The 17,977-nt window shown below is 39.9% G+C and overlaps 1 protein-coding gene across 2 annotated transcripts in view; it reads left to right on the top strand.

The window, feature by feature from the left end:
- The first annotated feature begins 13,747 nt into the window (after window positions 1-13,747).
- The window catches only part of DNAI3 (dynein axonemal intermediate chain 3), a 126,497-nt gene continuing 122,267 nt past the window's right edge, over window positions 13,748-17,977 (top strand). Inside the window, exons 1-2 of one of the 2 annotated variants that reach the window (XM_036757333.1) lie at window positions 13,748-13,860; window positions 14,496-14,689. The gene's annotated coding sequence lies outside the window, so the exon portion shown is untranslated. The remainder of the gene's footprint in view (window positions 13,861-14,495; window positions 14,690-17,977) is intronic. The other variant, XM_036757334.1, reaches the window with a different exon arrangement.

The following is a 17,977-nucleotide window of genomic DNA, read 5'->3' as shown; positions in this document are numbered from 1 at the left end:
TATCTTTTCCTGAATCCCCTAGATGCTGGTGCTCCCCTCCCCCATTACCTTATAATCACGTTGTAAGCATCTTGCACATATTTATTTGGGTACATATTGCTCCTCCTCCCACCCCACCCCAATATATGGAAGTTTCTCACTTAGGGCAGAGACTAGTTCATTTTTGTCCCCACTCCGACACCAAGTGCCTAGCACATAATAAAGGCTTCATAAATACTGGGTGTCCCAAAAGTCTTAGTGCAAGTTGCATTAAGTCTTTCTGGACATTGGTACTTGTTGAGTGATTGACACAGTAGAAATCATTGGATATGGAGTCAGAGGACCGGGGATTGAACCCCATCTCTGCTACTCAATCATGTGACTATGGGCTGTCATTTCCCCCTCTCTGGCTTTCATCTTCCTTATCAGAAAAATCAGTGTATTGGACTAGAGATGATCTCTAAGGATCCTTGAATGCCTTGACTGATTTCAAAGGCAGCTTTTCATTGCTTTATAATCATACTTGGCTAGTGTCAACTTGGCTTGCGGTGTCATAAAAGGACTGTGTTTCAGAGACGGAAGGGACCTGGCCCTTTGTTCTCAAAGAGGACCAAAATGACTTCTCTAGGCTAGAGTCAAGTTATAGTGTGGCCAACTGTGGCTGATCAGACCAGTATGAATTTAGAATGTTCTACCACGGGTCAGGCACAAATACTCCATGTGACCATTCGAGATGGATTCTCTAAATTTGTACATCTCTCATTTCTTTTGAACCACTTCAATTCTGCTTTGCTTATAGAGCACAGCACCTTCTCTGACAAGGGCACACCATGCTGGGCGGTCCTGTGCCAGGGTCTCCCATGTCACACAACCAATTCCACAGTTCTTAAGAGAGACCATGAGAGTGTTCTTGTATCACTCCCTCTGACCACCATATGAGCACTTGACCTCTGTGAGTTCTCCATAAAATGGGAAAGGACCTAGTAAACCCAAGGAAGAATCCCCTCTACAAGATTTTATGGGTAAAAAAATTGAGTTCTAGACAGATGAAGTGACTTGGCAGAAGTCAGCTAGGTGGCAAATTACAGAGCAAGGTTTCCACCCAAATGTTCTAACTCCCAAACCAGCATTCTTTTTTCCCCAAGACCTTGGGCCGCCGACTAGGCAGCATTTTTGAGCTCAAGTCTCTAATCCCCATAATCAGTATTTTAACAGCAAGAATGAAAAGAGGTTGAACCACACCACTTATACAGAGTCCTCCATAATTGGCTGTTTCCAGTGCTGCCTTGAGCTTTGGCAAAAGACTACAAAGCCTGGATCCCACACTTTCGACTAGATGTTTTCATTCTGAGCCCATGAAAATACAATAAGAGGTACTTTAAAATACAGTGCAAATGGGAGGGGCCATACCCTTACTTTGACTTCCTGCTAGGTCCCTCCAAGGTTATGTGGGTAGCAAACCTTTTATTTTTTCCCTCTCAGCTATGGGTGAACAATCATTTACGGTACCTCCAATGACCTATCACACCTTGAGGAGAATAAAAGAGATGACGGATAGAGGCTTTATTATAATTCTACTTTAAGTGAAAAATTGCTATTAAATAAAGAAATTCTAAAAAAAATAACCACAAAACTGGTGATATGAAAAGAAATCAAAGAAAGCAAACCTTGAGAGAAATGTCTGGCAATTTTATCTAGCTTTTAAAAAGTTTTTCCCCCCTCAAGTATTTTGCAAGCAAGTGTTGTTGTTTTAATTGAGTTGCTACTCAATACTACTCAAGAAATGGAGCAAGAGACCCAGGATTCTATGGGATGTAGGTGGTTCTAACCAATATTGACCCCATTGTTCTGTGGGCCCATCACATCAACTACTAATCAAAGCCCTTTTTAAAAAAAAATTAACAAGCATTTAATTGTTCTGCTTTCCCTCCCCCTCCACTCCTCCTCTGAAAAAACAAACAAAATTATTGTAGCAAATGCAAAGACAAGCAAAACAAATTCCCACATTAGTTTAAGTTTTTCCAACCTCAATCTAATTCTCTACATCCTATGCATTTCATCTCTGTCTCTCAAAAGAAAATGGACAATTTCAGGTGAAAACATGATTTTCAGAATATGGTCCTAATTATACGAGAAAGGTCACCATCGAGTCTCTCTATTAGGTATATACCTTTAAGAATGTCAAAGTAATAAGGGTCCCACATACACCAAAATATCCCTAGCAACACTTTTTGTGGTAGCAAAAAACTGAAAACAAAGTGGTTAGCTTTTGGGCTAGGGAATAAAATGTGGTATATGAACACAAGAAAATATTATTGCTCCATAAAAATTATTAATTTGAAGAATTGAGAAATCTGGCAAGACTTGTAGGAACTGGCCCCTCCCTTCATCAATAAACTCCCGTGACTTCCTCTCTCCCTCCCTCTCTCTCTCTCCCTCTCTCTCTTACACACACACACACACACACACACACACACACACACAAACATTCCAGTCACACTCACCTACTTCTTTTTCCTCCCACAAGAAACTCTGAACCCTGGTTTCCCTGGCTTCTTTCAAGGCTTACCTAAAATCAGCCCTTCTAAAGGAAGCCCTTCCCAACCCTTCTTCATTCTAGTGCCTTCCTTCTGTTAATTATTTCTATTTATCCTATAGATACTTTTTTATAAATAGTTGTTTGCATGTTGTCTCACCTATTAGAATATAAGCTCCTTGAGAGCAGGGACTGTCTTTTGCCTTTCTTTGTACCCCCAATGCTTAGCACCAAGCCTGGCACATAGCTTAATAAATGTTTATTGACTGGCTGACTCATATAAAATAAAGCAGGCAGAACCGCAAGAAATATACAACAGGATAACAATGATGGAAATGGAAACAATATGAAATGGAAGTTGAATTTAGATTAATTTCAATGAATAAGTTTGGTTGTAAAGAATGGGTTATTTCCTACCTTTGAGGAGCAAAGTAGCAGACAAGTCACATACTCTGTCGGACAGAGTCACTGTGTTGGTTGTTTTTGCTTAACTATTTTTCTTCATTATGAAGGAAGGAACATTTTGTGGTCTTGGGGAGTGGAGAAGAATACGAAAAAAAAACAATTAAAAAACAAAAGCCAGAAATAAAACTCTTTTTTAAGTATTTAGTCCAAGTTGACAAAGATGCCTATAGAGGAATAGTTACAAATTTTATAAATATCTTTAGTTCAACTTTGAAAAGGAAAACACCTAAGAACTTCAACAACAATAGTAATTATCATGATTACAATGATAAATCTATAATCCCTTCAGGAAAAATCTATCAACATCCTTCCCATTTTAATCAACAAATATTCGTTGAGTGAATGAAGCAATGAAATGATATGAGAGATTCCTCCATCTGGGGAAGAAAGACATTCAAGCCTGTCTTTTATCACCATCTTCTCTTTGACACTCTCTTTGTTTCTGTGATATTCTCATGACCAATACTATCTTCCATTTACCTATATGCAATAAAACTTTGTGCATGCACCCTCAGAGCAAACATTGGCATTTAATAGACTATGTGATTGTAAAGAGAAGAGACAGAAAGGATGTGAGAGTAACAAAATCAATGTATGTTGCAGAGTGCTGGACTGATCATAGACTTATCCTCTCCAAGCTAAATATTTACATTCAATGAAAGCGGGGCCTCAAGGAAAAATAACTACCAGAAGAATTAATTCTATCCCAGTTCTCCTGTTATCTACCTGACCATGCCTTCTCGATTTCCTTTGGTTGATCTTCATCCTGGTCATGCTGGATAACCATGGATGGGTGTAGTGGGGTGGAGAAAAGAAGAGAATAAGCATTTATTGAGTGTGATTCAGTAACTCCCTTGCTGTTCCTCAAACAAGACCATCTCCCACTCTGTGCATTTTCATTGACTTTTGCTCATGCTTAGAATTCTCGGATATTTCATCTCCATTTCCTGGCTTTCTCTGACTTCCTTCAAGTCCTAGTTAAAATCCCACCTTCTACAGAAAGCTTTTCCTGGTAGCTTTTACTGGCAGTAGCTTCCCTCTGTTGATCATCTCCAATTTACCTTGTCAATAGCTGGTCTGTACATAGCTGTTCACATGTGTTCTTTCCCATTAGACTGTAAGCTCCTTGAGGGCAAGTGCTGGTTTTCCCCTTTCTTTGTATTTTCTGTACTTACTTAGCATAGTACCTGGCATGCAGTATGTGCTTAATAAATGTTTGTTGATTGGATCTCTCCACTCTTCCACACTGCTTCTCAGGGTGAAGAATAACCTGGCTTAGGTGAATAGGGATGATTTTTGATTGCATTCACTCGATAAACCTTCTAATTCTTAGGAAGTCAGTTTGAAGCAGGTAGTAGAAGGGTGCAATGGAAGGGGAATCAAAGGACAGGGTCTGAATATTGGCCCTGCCGCTTGCTGCTCCCTGTGACATCAGCTGGCTGCTTCATTCTCCACGCCCCAATTTTCCCCATTGATATAAAATAACAGGCTTGGACTTCAGGTGTGAGGACTTTGAGGTCCTTCACATCTCCGCATCCACGATCACATGACCTTTCTACTTTGTTTCTCCCTAATGTTAATATGTCGTAGGTTTAGAGCTGGAAGGGACCATTACAATCCATTCATTCTGGAGGGCAGAAAGACCAAACTTGTGATTTTTAAAAAAAAATTCTGAACTTAAACATCAGGTAAAAAAGGAAGGAAAATGGAGAAAGAGAGAGAGAAAGAAAAGAAGAAAAGGAAGAAAAAAGAAGGAGTGGGAGGAAGAAGGAAGGGAGGAAGGAAGGAGGAAAGGGGGAAGGGAGAGAGGAAGGGAGGAAGAAAGGAAAGAAGAGAAGGAAAATGAAGAAAGGATGAAGGAAGGAAGAAGGAAAGAGAAAGAAAGGATGAAAGAAGGAGGAAAAGAAAGAAAACATTTCCATTCAGCAAAAAATGCCTCGGCATTGAGCAAAATACTAGACTTATTTTAACTGATGTAGAGAGCTTCCCATGAAGAAACTCCCTCCAGCAATGCAGGTTACTACCTGCTCTAAAAGTTTTACCTTTAGAGAGCTTTCTGGAGGCACTGAGAACTACTGGCCCAGGGTCACACTCATGGTTTGAGGCAGAGCAAGGACTTATAACAAGGCCACTTCTCCACGGCTGCCTTTCTTTCATTTTACAAGTGAAAAAACCAAGGCTCAGAGAGGTTAGTCATGTGACTTGCCCAAGGTCATACAGAGCAAGCAGCAGGGCTGGGATTTGAAGCCAAGTTATCTGATGTCTAATCCATCATTGTCTCTGCAGCACCAAGTGTCTCATATAATATGCTTAAGTAAATGTTAATTGCATGATTCCTATAATGTCTCTCATAAATAATAAGTTCCCAGAGGGCAGTGCTCTTACTTGGAACAGCATCTAAGACAGGTATTTAATTGATTTTTAATGATAATGAATATTACACAGGCATACACCCAAAGCTTAGGTTCCATGTAGAGTTCATAGCTCCTGGTTCCTGTGTTCACAATGTTTACTAATTTAAAACAATATAACAAATGTCAAATGCAATTTTTGTCTTTATTAAGTCCTTCAACCAAATGCCACTGAACAGTCTCAATCTGAAATTCACTAAAATGTTGCTCCAGAAGTTTGTAATGTCCAGATTTTCTTGTTCCACTTTTAAATCAACCAATAAAAGAAGAAGCAAAGAATCATGATCAGAGTTTTGCCTCTGACCCATATTGGCTGTGTGACACAGTGCAAATCACTTAATCTTTCAGTATACTGGCCAACTCTCAAAGACTACAAGCTTCCCACACAGGTGACAACTTCCATTGTTAGAGGGAGTTGTCTCATTGTGGGGTTCATTATATCAATAAAATCACAATTTCAGGCCATTTATCTACCCAACTATGACCCAAAAAGACTGAAGGTGTTAGATAAAATAGCTGTCTGATTAATAAAATGAGAATCAGTATGGCATACATAATGAATGTCTTGGTTTCAGGATGAACCGGGCATGTGTCATGCCTCTGATATGTCCATCAAATAAACAGTCAACAAGGACTTATTAAGCACCCACTATGTGCTGAGCTAGGTACTGAGAATATAAAGTCAGAAATGAAATAATCCTTGTCTACAAGGAACCAGGAGAAGACACACACATACACATGTATACACAAGATGAATACTACCACTAGCAGCTGGGGAGATCAGGAAAGATCTCCCATGGAAGGTAATATTAAGCTGAGCTTTGAAGGAAATTAGCGATTTTTAAGAGGTGATGCTGAGGGAGGAGAACATCCTAGACATGGGGAAGAGCCGGCCACAAAGGCACGAATATGGAAGATTATGTGAAAGAAACAGGAAAAAGGGCAGTTTGGCCAGACTGCCCAGGAGAAATACAATATAGGATAAGGCTGGAAAGTTAGACTGGAGCCAAGTTGTGAAGGACTTTAAATGCAAAACAAGAGTTTTAGACTAAGAAAACTAGAGGTAATAGGGATCCACTGAAGGTACCTCAGCAGGGGAGTGACATGGTAAGATCTATGCTTTAGGAACTTCACTCTGGCAAGATGGATTGGAAAGGAGAGACATTCAAGGCAGGGGTCCTGATGAGGAGGCTGTTAGAACGGTCTAGGCAAGAAGGTTGAATTAGGATGGTGTCCTTATGGGTAGAAAGAAGGCATCAGAGGAGAGAGATATCATAAAGGTAAGACTGATAATATTTGGCAATAGATTGGATATGTGGGGCGAGGGAGAGCAGAGTGATGACAGTGAGATTTCGAACTAGCCCTCAACAAAAATGGGGAAATTTGGAAAAGGGGAAGGTTGAGGCAGAAATGGGCAAGATAAAGAATTGTTTTGGACATGTTGAATTTGTGATGCCTAAAGGGTATCCTGTTTGGAATTTCCAATAGACAGTTGGTAAGGGGGAATCGCTAGCTCAGAAGGGGCACACACACACACACACACACACACACACACACACACAGACACACACACAGAGTATCCCCCAAAGTCTTAGTGCTGTTGTAAGCAAAGCTCACTGGAGAGAACATGAGATGGTATATATCCAGTACTGGAAAGGATGGGAGATGGGGGATGGGCTGTAGAGTGCTCTGGGGGCAGCCAAATCTTCATGAGGGATAGAAAATGAAAGGAAGGAAAGAGGTCAGAGATGAAGGGAAGTTTGTTGAGGCTAGAATTGAGATGCTAGAGGGAAAATGGAAGGGGGGAAAGATGGGGAACAGAGCTAGATGGGGACATAGGTAGGTTAGGGATCTAAGGTGGATAGGGATAAGAAAACATGAAATGCTGGAGGGTGGGAGGGTAGGGAAAGAGTTGCTTAGGCAACAGGAGATCCCCCTATCGATGGAAGCAGAAAAGTAAGAAGAGGGGGGAGTTTCCTAGACATAGGCGATATAATGTACTTTTTAGTTGCACCTCACCTCTTCAAGAGATCTGTGAATGAAAGTTTACTTTCCAGTGTTAGGCCACAGGTGCTGGGTTGTAGAGGTAAGGACCTGATGTCTGAGTGAGGTAGCAAAAGACAAAGTAAATAAGTGAGAGCAGGAAGTGACAGGCGAAGTGTGTGAGGTGAGCCCAGGAGGTGAATGACATGGTATGTGTATGAGGTGGGACCAGAAGATGAAAGGCAAAGCGAGAAGATGGCGGCAAGAGACAAAAAGGAAGGTAAGGAGATGAAGCCAGGAGGTGAAAGGCAAAGTAAGGAGAGGAGAGCAGGACGTGACAGGCAAAGTACGTGGGGTGAGCGCAGGAGTGAATGACATGGTATGTGTATGAGGTGAGACCAGAAGATGAAAGGCAAGGTGAGAAGATGGGGGCAGGAGACAAAAAGGAAGGTAAGGAGATGAGGACGGGAAGTGAAAGGCAAAGTAAGGAGAGGAGGGCAGGAGATGAAAGGCACAGCATGAGAACTGAGCTAAGCCTTAGAGCAATAATTCTGTCAGGTTAGCAATAATGGATCTTACCAGTTCTCCCAAAGACCACAAATGAAGGTTTGGGTGTTTCAGTTGCTCCTCCCATGATGGCCATGTGATCCTTAGCAAGCCACTAAACCTTTCCAGGAAGATCTCTAGGACTCTTAATTATACGAGCTGCTGATCTTCACCAGTGCAAGAAGTCATCAAACCACTATTAAAAAAAAAAAAAAAAAGGTCCGAATAGATCAAGGGAGACTCTGAACATGGTAGGTTCTTTCTATTTGGGGCCCTTTCTTTGAAAAACTGGAAAAATCCTGAGTTGGAAGCAGGCAGAAATGACTAAACTTTCCCATTTCTAATTTCCTTGAGACTGTGACTCATTCCCCAAATGGGCATCCACTTGGGTCGCCTTCAATGTCTCACCCAGATTACAAACCTCTAAATCTGCCTTTCTGAAATCTGACTTTACATGCTTCTGGGATTGTCCATGGAGAAAGATGTGTTTTAGAAGGATATATAGGTTTTTAGATTATAAATTTTTAATAGATTAGAGATTTGTTTTTAAGGAGAAGATAATCTATGTTCAAAATTTCTGTAACTTTAAAAAAGTTAGGCAGCTAGGTGGTGCTGTAGAGTGCTAGGCTTGGAGTCAGGAAGATTCACCTTTATGGTTCAAATCTGGTCTCAGACACCAGCTATGTGGCTCTGGGCAAGTCACTTAACCCTGTTTGCCTCAGTTTCCTCATCTGTAAAATGAGCTGGAGAAGGAAATGGAAAACCACTCCAGTATCTTTGCCAAGAAAAACCCCAGAGTCCCAAAGAGTTGAACATGACTGAACAACAACAAACTTCAAAAAAAAAAAAAAGGAATAGAGGAATGATTGTGTTTAATTTCATTACCACTAGAGAGGCAGTGTGCTGTAGTGGGCAGAGTACTGGACTTGGAATCAGAAAGACCTTCATTCAATTCCTGATTCTAACACTTATTATCTCTGTGTGACTCTGGGCAAGTTACTTAACTTTCCTGAGCCTCTATCAAATAGGAATGTTAATAATTCCATCTAGCTGGCAGGTTTTTTGTGAAAATCAAATGAAATAATAATATATGGGCAGTATTCTGCAAATCTTAAAGTGAACTATGAATGAATGTCAGCTATCATTATAGTTCTACCAACTTTAACATAAAGGATTCTCTAATAACATTTTCCACCGGTCCAGAGCACATGTTCCTCTTGCTATTACCATCAGAAAGCAACGTAAAGAAACCTAATATATACCTTAGAGTTAATTATCATTCCCAACTGTTAAAGAAATGTTTCTGTACAAAATAACAGCTGACTTTTGAATACAACCTTAAGGTTTGCAAAACAATTTACATACATTATCTTATCCATGTGAGGAGGTAGCTTGATTCAAAGGAAAGCACCGCTGGGTTGAGCATGAAAGGACCTCAGTTGGACTGCCTAGCTACTTCTCACCCACCTGTGTGACCTTAGGCAAGTCTGATGACCTCTGTGGGCCTCAGCTTCTCATCTATAAAGAGAGTATTGTGCTAGATGGTCTCTAAGGTTCAGTCCAGCTCTACATCTATGACCCTATGAGCAAGCCCCTAAGGTGGAGACAGCTTGGTACCGTGAAAACACCACCGATTCTAGAGTCATCTGGCTTGAATTCAAAGCCCAGCTCTGATTATTTCTCTCTGTGTACCCTTGGACACATCACCCTCCTTCCCTGGACCTCATCTGTAAAACATGAGGGTGAAAATATCAAAACTAATAGTACTTCTAATTTGGCCTCTGAAATCCCACCTAGCTTTAGAGTTATAATTATACATAGGTACTTTATCATCCCCATCTTAAAGATAAGGAGATCTTCCACAGCCGGCAATTAGGAAAGATTCTCTGGCTCTTCCAAAGAACCTTCTTGACTCTGTTCTGGAAGCTTCTCTGGAAGATTCAGGATGCTGCAGGTCCTAGGCATTAGCAGTTGTGAAATATTCCATGCCCTCCAGGAGCAATACCACTTTCTAGGCTATTTCTCCCCTAGCTATGTGCTAAATTGAATCTCAAATTTTCCATTTCTTTTCTGGTCCTCCTGACCTTGACTGTCACAAGCTACGAAGCTTAAATAATTTCAGAAATGAGAGGCAGAAAATAATACTGTAACAACATTGAAGTATATATGATTATTTATTGTATTAGAAACAAGAAGTCAATAAGCATCCCAGGAAACAACGGTTCCTTTTAATCATTTGCAGTCACAAGAGAGAGATGACCATGTTTTCAATGAGATGATGACTGTAAATTTTAGTCCAAAAATCAAATCTATTTGAGAATTTATTTATTACTGACCTGTCAGTATCATATAGAAAGTAATCTTTGAAAGAAAATTATGAGTGTTTTGATGTAAACACATCTCAATTTTATTAATAATAAAGTCCCCAGGCTCCACACTTGAGGCCCAGAGAAAGCAGATTAGATCTCTTCAAATAATTTTCATAGATTCATTTTGTGCAGTTATGGATCAACATAACCTGGCTTTCAAAAGAAAATAAAAAAAAAGTTTCTCCTATATCCTGCACATTGAGAGTTCTCCGGATAATTACAATTTCCTATTTAATTTCTGAAAAGTCCTATATGATCTTTCTGTATACCAAGTAATAATCTTGCCTTCACATAAGGTTATTAATCCTCCAAAATGTTATTTATTTACAAATCACTAGCCAGTGAAATATTTTCACTTACCCTTGGGTGTAACAAATTACAGTAGAGGCTGTAATTACAGAATCTGATTACATTCCTTTATTAAATTCTTCCCATTTACAAATCAGGAGATTGAAATTATATATTAAAAAAAAACAGCCTCCAGAGAAATGAGTTTCAGTGAACGGCTCCCACAAGTATTCATAATCACAGCATAAAATGAATCTATTATTTGAAGAGATCTAATCTGCTTCCTCAGTGCCTCAAGTGGGGAGCCTGTGAATAGGTACTTTTTACAATGGATTATTTTCATGAGATAAGGCGACATTTTTTAACAGGCTAAGAGTAATGTGTTACACAGAACATTTAAATGGGAGACCCTGAAGAATCCTATCTTTCTTCCCTCAATTGGAGGAAGATGTCTTTTGGAAGAGAGATTTATCATAGAGGTTTTCTCTCAAAGAAAAGGAAGAAAAAGAATTCTTGCCATTTGACAGTCTTGACTCTTTTTTCTCTTTCCCCCCACTCCAAATCAAACCAGCTAGCCAGCACTTATTAAGCACATACTACTTGTTTTAGGGTGCGTTCAAATGAGAGTAACTCTTCCCAAATGAGATTAAGTAGGACCTATCCATAGAGGGGCAGCTAGGTGGTGCAGTGCGTAGAGCACCATGTCTGGAGTCAGGAAGGCCTGAGTTCAAATTTGGCTTTAGACGCTTAACTAGCTGTGTGACCCTGGGCAAGTCCCTTAATTCTGTCTGTTTCAGTTTCCTCATCTGTAAAATGAGCTGGAGAAGGAAATGGCAAACCACTCCAGTATCGTTGTCAAGAAAACCCCAACAATAACCCATAAAGAGTAAGCAGGTCAAATCCAACAAGTATTTATTAAATGCTAGGCAATTTGGAGTACAGCTAAATGGAAAACAGTCCTTGTCCTCAAAGAGCCTATACTCCCCTGGTTCTGGCATTAGCTTAGAGCAGGAGATGGAAACATTCTTCTCCCTCATCTTTTTATTCCAGCCTATCTGACCTTTACCTTATAAGAGATTCTTCCAGGGAAAGAAATCTTCACAGAGGACAGTATCTCACAACTCTTCTCATTCAAGTGCCCATTTCTGGTGTCTGAAGGTCTCGAGAGAGAATTCCTTTTTTCATAGTAAAAATGGTAGTTTTTGGCTTAGCGGGAATTTTTTGGGTGGTGGTTGTATTGGGTGGGATTTGCAGCGAGGACTGGTGATTTCACTCGTGTGATGAAGGTCCAATATGGAATCTCCCTCTAGCAATGCAGATCAGCAATTTGTAAGTTATGGTTTTAGGAAGTTGCCTGGGGGCAGTAAGAGGTTAAATGAGTTGTCCAGGATTATATAGTCACTATGTGCCAGATATAAAACGGGAACCTTCTGCTGCCACAACTGGCCCTCTCTACCCACTACAACATAAGACCTCCTGAATGGATGATTAATAATAATAATAATATGGAATACTATTGTGCTATAAGAAATGGGGAAGGTACAGACTTTATAATAACCTGGAAAGGCCTATGTCATGTGATGCTGAGTGAGCAGAGCAGAACCAGGAGAACATTGTATACAACCACAGTCATATTGCTTCTGTGATAACTAACCTTGATAGACTTTGCTTTTTTCAGCAATACAAGGTGCAAAGACAACTCCAAAGGACTCACGATGGAGAATGTTATCTACATCCAGAGAAAGAACTATGGAGTCTGAATGCAGATTGAGGCACACTTTATGCTTGCCTTTTTTTTTCTTTTGTTTTTTTTCTCTTTTGTTTTTGTTTTTTTGGTTTTGTTTCTTCTTTCTCATGATTCATTCCACTGGTCATAATTCTTCTTTACAACTTGACTATCATGTAAATAAGTTTAATGCGAAGTTATATGGGATATATAGAAGATATATCGGATTCCATGCCATCTTGGGGAGGGAAGGGGCGGGGGAAGAAAATCTGGAGCTCAAAATCATGCAGAACTGAGTGTTGTAAACTAAAAATAAAAAAATCTTAATTAAAAATAACAATAATAGTGGTGGTGGTGATGATGATGATGATGACAATATCTTCACAATGATAAAAGCAGTACCACAATGATGACAACTGCCTTCACAGAATGACAAGCTTTCAAAGTATAGGGGAATAGGGGCCTATTAGAAGAAATTAATATTATGGAGGAAAAGAATGAGGTACATGTCAATCCTGTTGTCTTATTTGCTACTAAGTTATCAGGAGCTGTTAAAATTTTCTTTGTGTTTGTAAGAAACAGAAACTCACAAAACTTCTTTCTACTTGAAATCCAAATTCAGGAGCTGGCCCAATAATGCTACAAAAGATAAGCTTACATCCCAATGCTCTCATTCAGTTACAAAAAAACAGTCATATTATCCATCTACACAATAGTCTGAAGAACAAGCCAAGTTAATAGGTATTTATTAGGCACTTACTATGTGCCAGGTACAGGGAATACAAAGAAAGGCAAAAAAAAAAAATCCCAGCTCTCTGGGAGCTAGCTCACAGCCTGTGGGGATGTTAATATGCAAATAAATATGTTCAGAAGATACACATGGGATAAATTGAGAATAATGGCAGAGGGAAAGAACAAGGATTAAGGAGTCTGAGACTAGCTAAAATTTGAAGAAAGTCTGGGAACATTAAATATACAAGAATAATAGCAGGATAGCGACTTGTCCCTCCATCAAAAAAAAGATGAGAATTAGATAATATCAATACAATAATTTTTATTATCCTGTAGACCTAAAAAAAAATCAGTCCTAGCCAGTATATTTTTCTTAACTCTTCTATTTATTATCTTTCCCATTCTTCTTTTTCCTCTTGAAGCACCACACCCTAAATACTTTAGTTCTTTTGCAGACCTGGAAAGCCAGTTCATCACTCCTGTGCTCAAGGCTGCCATGGAAGGCCTGATGCTAGTTTGCAATTAACAAGCAGAGGCCTTGTGGCCCGCATTGCATGCTGGGCACTGTAGTCCTAGTCTGTAGCCTGAACTTTGTCCGGACCATAGCAACCAATCAGAAGCCTCCTGTTGAAAGACTAGCCGGGGAGTGGCCAAGGAGTGGTAGTCCATTCCTCAGGTACCAGCGGGACACGCCCCTATCTTCTTAGCAACCAGTGCGTCCTAGCAACGTCCTGAGGCTGGCAGTTTGGGACTTGTCTACCCAGAGAGGGTTTTCTCCAAGGAGTTCACGAGACTTTTTCTTTCTCTCAATTGTAGCAGTCCCAGGTAAGGGAACCTTCATGCGGGGAGAGAAGGCTTTAAAAACTTTTTTTTTTTTTTTTTAGAAACAATAACCAAGGGATAACTTTAAAAAATATCATTTATACAAATGCCTTAAACACAAGGCGCTTTCCTCACAGCACCCCAACCAAGTAGGGAATGTAAGCTAGTTATAGTAGGTATTAGAAAGTTATAGTTATTACTATCAGATGGGTGATGGAGTGGGTCTGGTAGTGGGGTGGGGTTAGAGAGACCTGGGTTTAAATTCCTTCTGTGACACTTACTTGCTGTGTGACCCTGGGCAAGTCATCAACCTCTCTGAATCTCGATTGGATGAGATTGCGTATTAAAGTAAAAAGAAATGTATTTTTATGTTTATTATGCCCATTTTTACTAGTATTTATTTTGTTTTTAAAATCAAAAAAAATTTTGAACACTCTCCAACAAATACCCAGACCAACCAACCACATCGCATTCCTCAAGAAATGGTTCACAGAAAGGTGGGATGTGCTCTTTCACTAAAATGAGCGCTTATTAATAATAATTCACATGTATGTAGAATTTTATGTGTTATAAAATCCCTTCCTCATAAGATCCCTGTAAGGCAAGTCCTGTAAAAAATGGTTTCCTCCATTTTACAGATGTGGGAACTGAGACCCAAAAGGAAGAAGCGATCTTCCCATGGCCACACCCTCTCAGAAATGCCAGAACTGGAACTTGAACCCAGGTCCCAGAATTCTTCCCCGGGCATGCTTTTAACACGTCCAATAATGTGGTGAAATAGTGGATAGAGGGGAGTTCGAATCCTGTCCAGATACTACCTCAGTGACTTTAGGTGAGTCAGGTCGCCTCTTTCTGCCTCAGCTTTCTCTTTTGTAAAAGGCATACATACAATAATAACAAAAATACCTAGCACAGAGTTTTTGTGAGGATCAAATGAAATAACCTATATCAAGTGAGTCAGGTGGAACTCTGAGTTCAAATCCAGCCTCAGACACTTGCCAGCTGTGTGACTCTGGGCTGTGTCGCTTCACCCTGTTTGCCTCAGTTTCTTTGTCTTTAAAATGAACTGGAGAAGGAGATGGCAAACCACTCCAGCTTCTTTGCCAAGAAAACCCCAAATGGGTCGGAAAAAGTCAGGCACGACAGAAACGACCAAACGACAACCACAAATGGTACAGATGCATCGAGGAAGCGTGAGGCCTGAGAAAAGGCCTTTGGGTTTGATGAGAATGACACCTTTGGTAAATATTTGAAACATGAATAATGTATATTAGAAACATAGACAGTGTAAATTTCACATCTTCCAGGGAACAGTTCCCTGGGATTTCAGTATTTATAGAGAATCAAACCCAAAGTCCCATGATTTTTGTTCTGCATCCCTGAATTCTGTGTACATGGTTTGAGAGAAGGAAAATGTTAGTAGAAGAGGATGAATGCCTCCAGCCCCCTGGCCAGTCTTAAGGCCATTTCTCTTCTGGTGGTCAGAAAACTATCTGGATAATTCAAGTGAGAGGCACAGCCTCTGCCTGGATTATCTCATTGACCCCCTTAGTTACCAATTAGCCGCTGTTTGCTCAGGGCAAGGGTGAGCACCTTAATTTTGGGGGGTTATACCAATTTATTAAAAATAAAAATGTATAATGTACCTGATGATAAGCAACATAATTCTATATGAAGAATGACCAGCCACAGTAGACTTTCAGCAGCATGTCAAGATGTTGTCTCTATAATTGACTACCTCTAAAAAGAACATCCTGTCCGAAAAATACTACTGGAGATTACCCTAAATGTGGCTATACTTAATGGGTCAGAAAATCTTTCCCTGTAGTTTACTTCTTAATGTATTCATGCATTTTTAATTCCAATGTTTTCACTTATTTGATCTTTTCCTATTTATCTTGTATATATTTGTTTCTATGTTTCTCCTCCATTAGATTTTAAACTCCCTGAGGGCAGGGACTGTCTTTTGCCTGGTTTTGTATCCCTGGTGCTTAGCACAGTGCCTGGCACATAGCAGGTGCTTGATAAATGTTGATTGATTGATTTGGGGGCCTAATCACTGATTTTTACTGTTACAATCTTGCTCAAAAGCCTACAATGAATCTCTTGTATGTATATATTGCATCAATTAATCTTTGCTTATTCAGAGAATGTAAGCTCCTTGGTGAGGAGGGATTTTTCATTCTTGGTACCAGTATCACCACTGCGTAGAATAGTACTTGGTCCAGCTGTCACTTAATAAATATTTCTTGATTGATGGACCTTGCAGAACGCCTGGGATCAATCCCTCTTTTATACTTGTCATGTTCTGTTTTGTATTATAGGTACAGCTAGTGGTTCAATTTCTCAAATCCTGGATTTTTACAGCCTGGGTCCAGTCCTGGGGGTGATGCCCAAAATATCACTTTTTACTCATTATGGCCCCACTCAGAGTTTATTCTAGAAAAATGTCTGAATCTAGCTTGTGTTTAGGTCTCCACATATGTAACTAATAGAGTCCTCAGCCTCCACAGAAGCACTTAAGTCATAACGATAACAACAGCCAACATGCATGTAGTGCTTACCACGTACCAGGCCCTGTGTTAAGCAGCGACACATATCATCTCATTTAATTCTATCAATAACTCTAGGAGGTATTACTCCCATCTTATAGATGAAGAAATTGAGGCAGATAGCAGTTAAATGACTTACCAAGGGTCATGCAATTAGTAAGTGTCTGAGCCCCCTGACTCTAGGACCAGTACTCTATCCACCGCACCACCTAGTTGTTCCAGTGTGTATAATGGGTACAAAATAGTCCTTTTTGCACCCACACAGAAAATGTAGAGAATGTAAGTTATTTATAGGAATCCACAAACAAATTCAGGAAAAAACAAAACCACGAAGGACTCAGTAGTTTGTAAACAATTGATATATATATATTTTACTTCTCTAGTGAATCCTACTTTCCCCCAGGAACCTAATATCCTCCCACTTAATATACTGTGGCTTGGACTCCTCAGAAGGGAAGAAAACAAAGCTCCCCAAACTTACAGTGCCACCGTGGGGATATGACTCCACCAAAGGGATAGGCATTTGGGGTTATTTGATGGGTAGCCAATCTACCCAATCTGTCTGTACCATCCAAAAAAATTCATGATAATAATAGACAGTAAGGTCCAGATCCCTTGACCATCCTATGTCATGGCTTTAGTCCCTCACAGATGCTCCTTCCAACACCAGGGGACAGACAGGTCTCTCCTCTCTCCAAAAGGCAGGAAATACCCCTTCTTTTAAGAGAAAAAGAGAACCTTAACCTCTGAAACTTGGAATTTTCATAAGGTGACCCTTGAGGCTGATGCAGTCTATGAAAACCTCATTCTTTGGCCACAAGACCATCATCTGATCTTTGTTCCCACTTGTGAAAGTTAGCATGGAGAGTGGATAAGGAAATGGATTTGGAGTCAGAGGCTTCAAAGAAGTCCCTTAGGAAGCTACTGCAGTAGGGCCAGGCCAAAGATGGTGAGGACCCAGACTAGGGAGGTGGCTACATGATATGGTGGCACATCTGGGAGATGTGGAGATAGAATTGAGAAGATTTGGTAACTGATTGGATATGTGAGTGACAGTGAAGTGTTAAGGATGATACCCAACCTGAGTGGCCAGAAGCATGGAGGCATTCTTAATAGAAAGAAGACCATTTCTTAGGTGAAGAAGTGAAATATTAATCTTGCTCACTCGTGCAACTCTTAGAATTCAGTTGAGAATAGAGGAAAAAGTTGATTTCTTGGCTAGAGTAGGCTAAGTGAGATGATAACCAGGGTTCCCAGCTTTTGCCATGATGCTTCATTAATCATAAACTCAGGAAAAACAAGCTCACACAACTAAAATGCATGACATATATAAAAACTTTATAATTTATTTTCAGCAATCCAACTATAATTCCTGGAGATTTATCTTATACATGGAATGTATTTTCAAGTGACCAATGCCAATAGAAAAATTGGATGGAAAATGAAATTTTGGATAAATAAGCACCATGGTTGAAACTGTACTAGTAAGCGTTAAGAACAGGTCATTTTCGTTTATAAAATCATTTTTCTTTGTGCAGGTGCTACAGCAAACTTGGTAATGTCTCTAA

Source organism: Trichosurus vulpecula, chromosome 4, assembly GCF_011100635.1.
Source record: "Trichosurus vulpecula isolate mTriVul1 chromosome 4, mTriVul1.pri, whole genome shotgun sequence".
In the NCBI taxonomy this organism is placed as follows: Eukaryota; Metazoa; Chordata; class Mammalia; order Diprotodontia; family Phalangeridae; genus Trichosurus; species Trichosurus vulpecula.
This window is presented reverse-complemented; position numbering and strand designations above follow the sequence as displayed.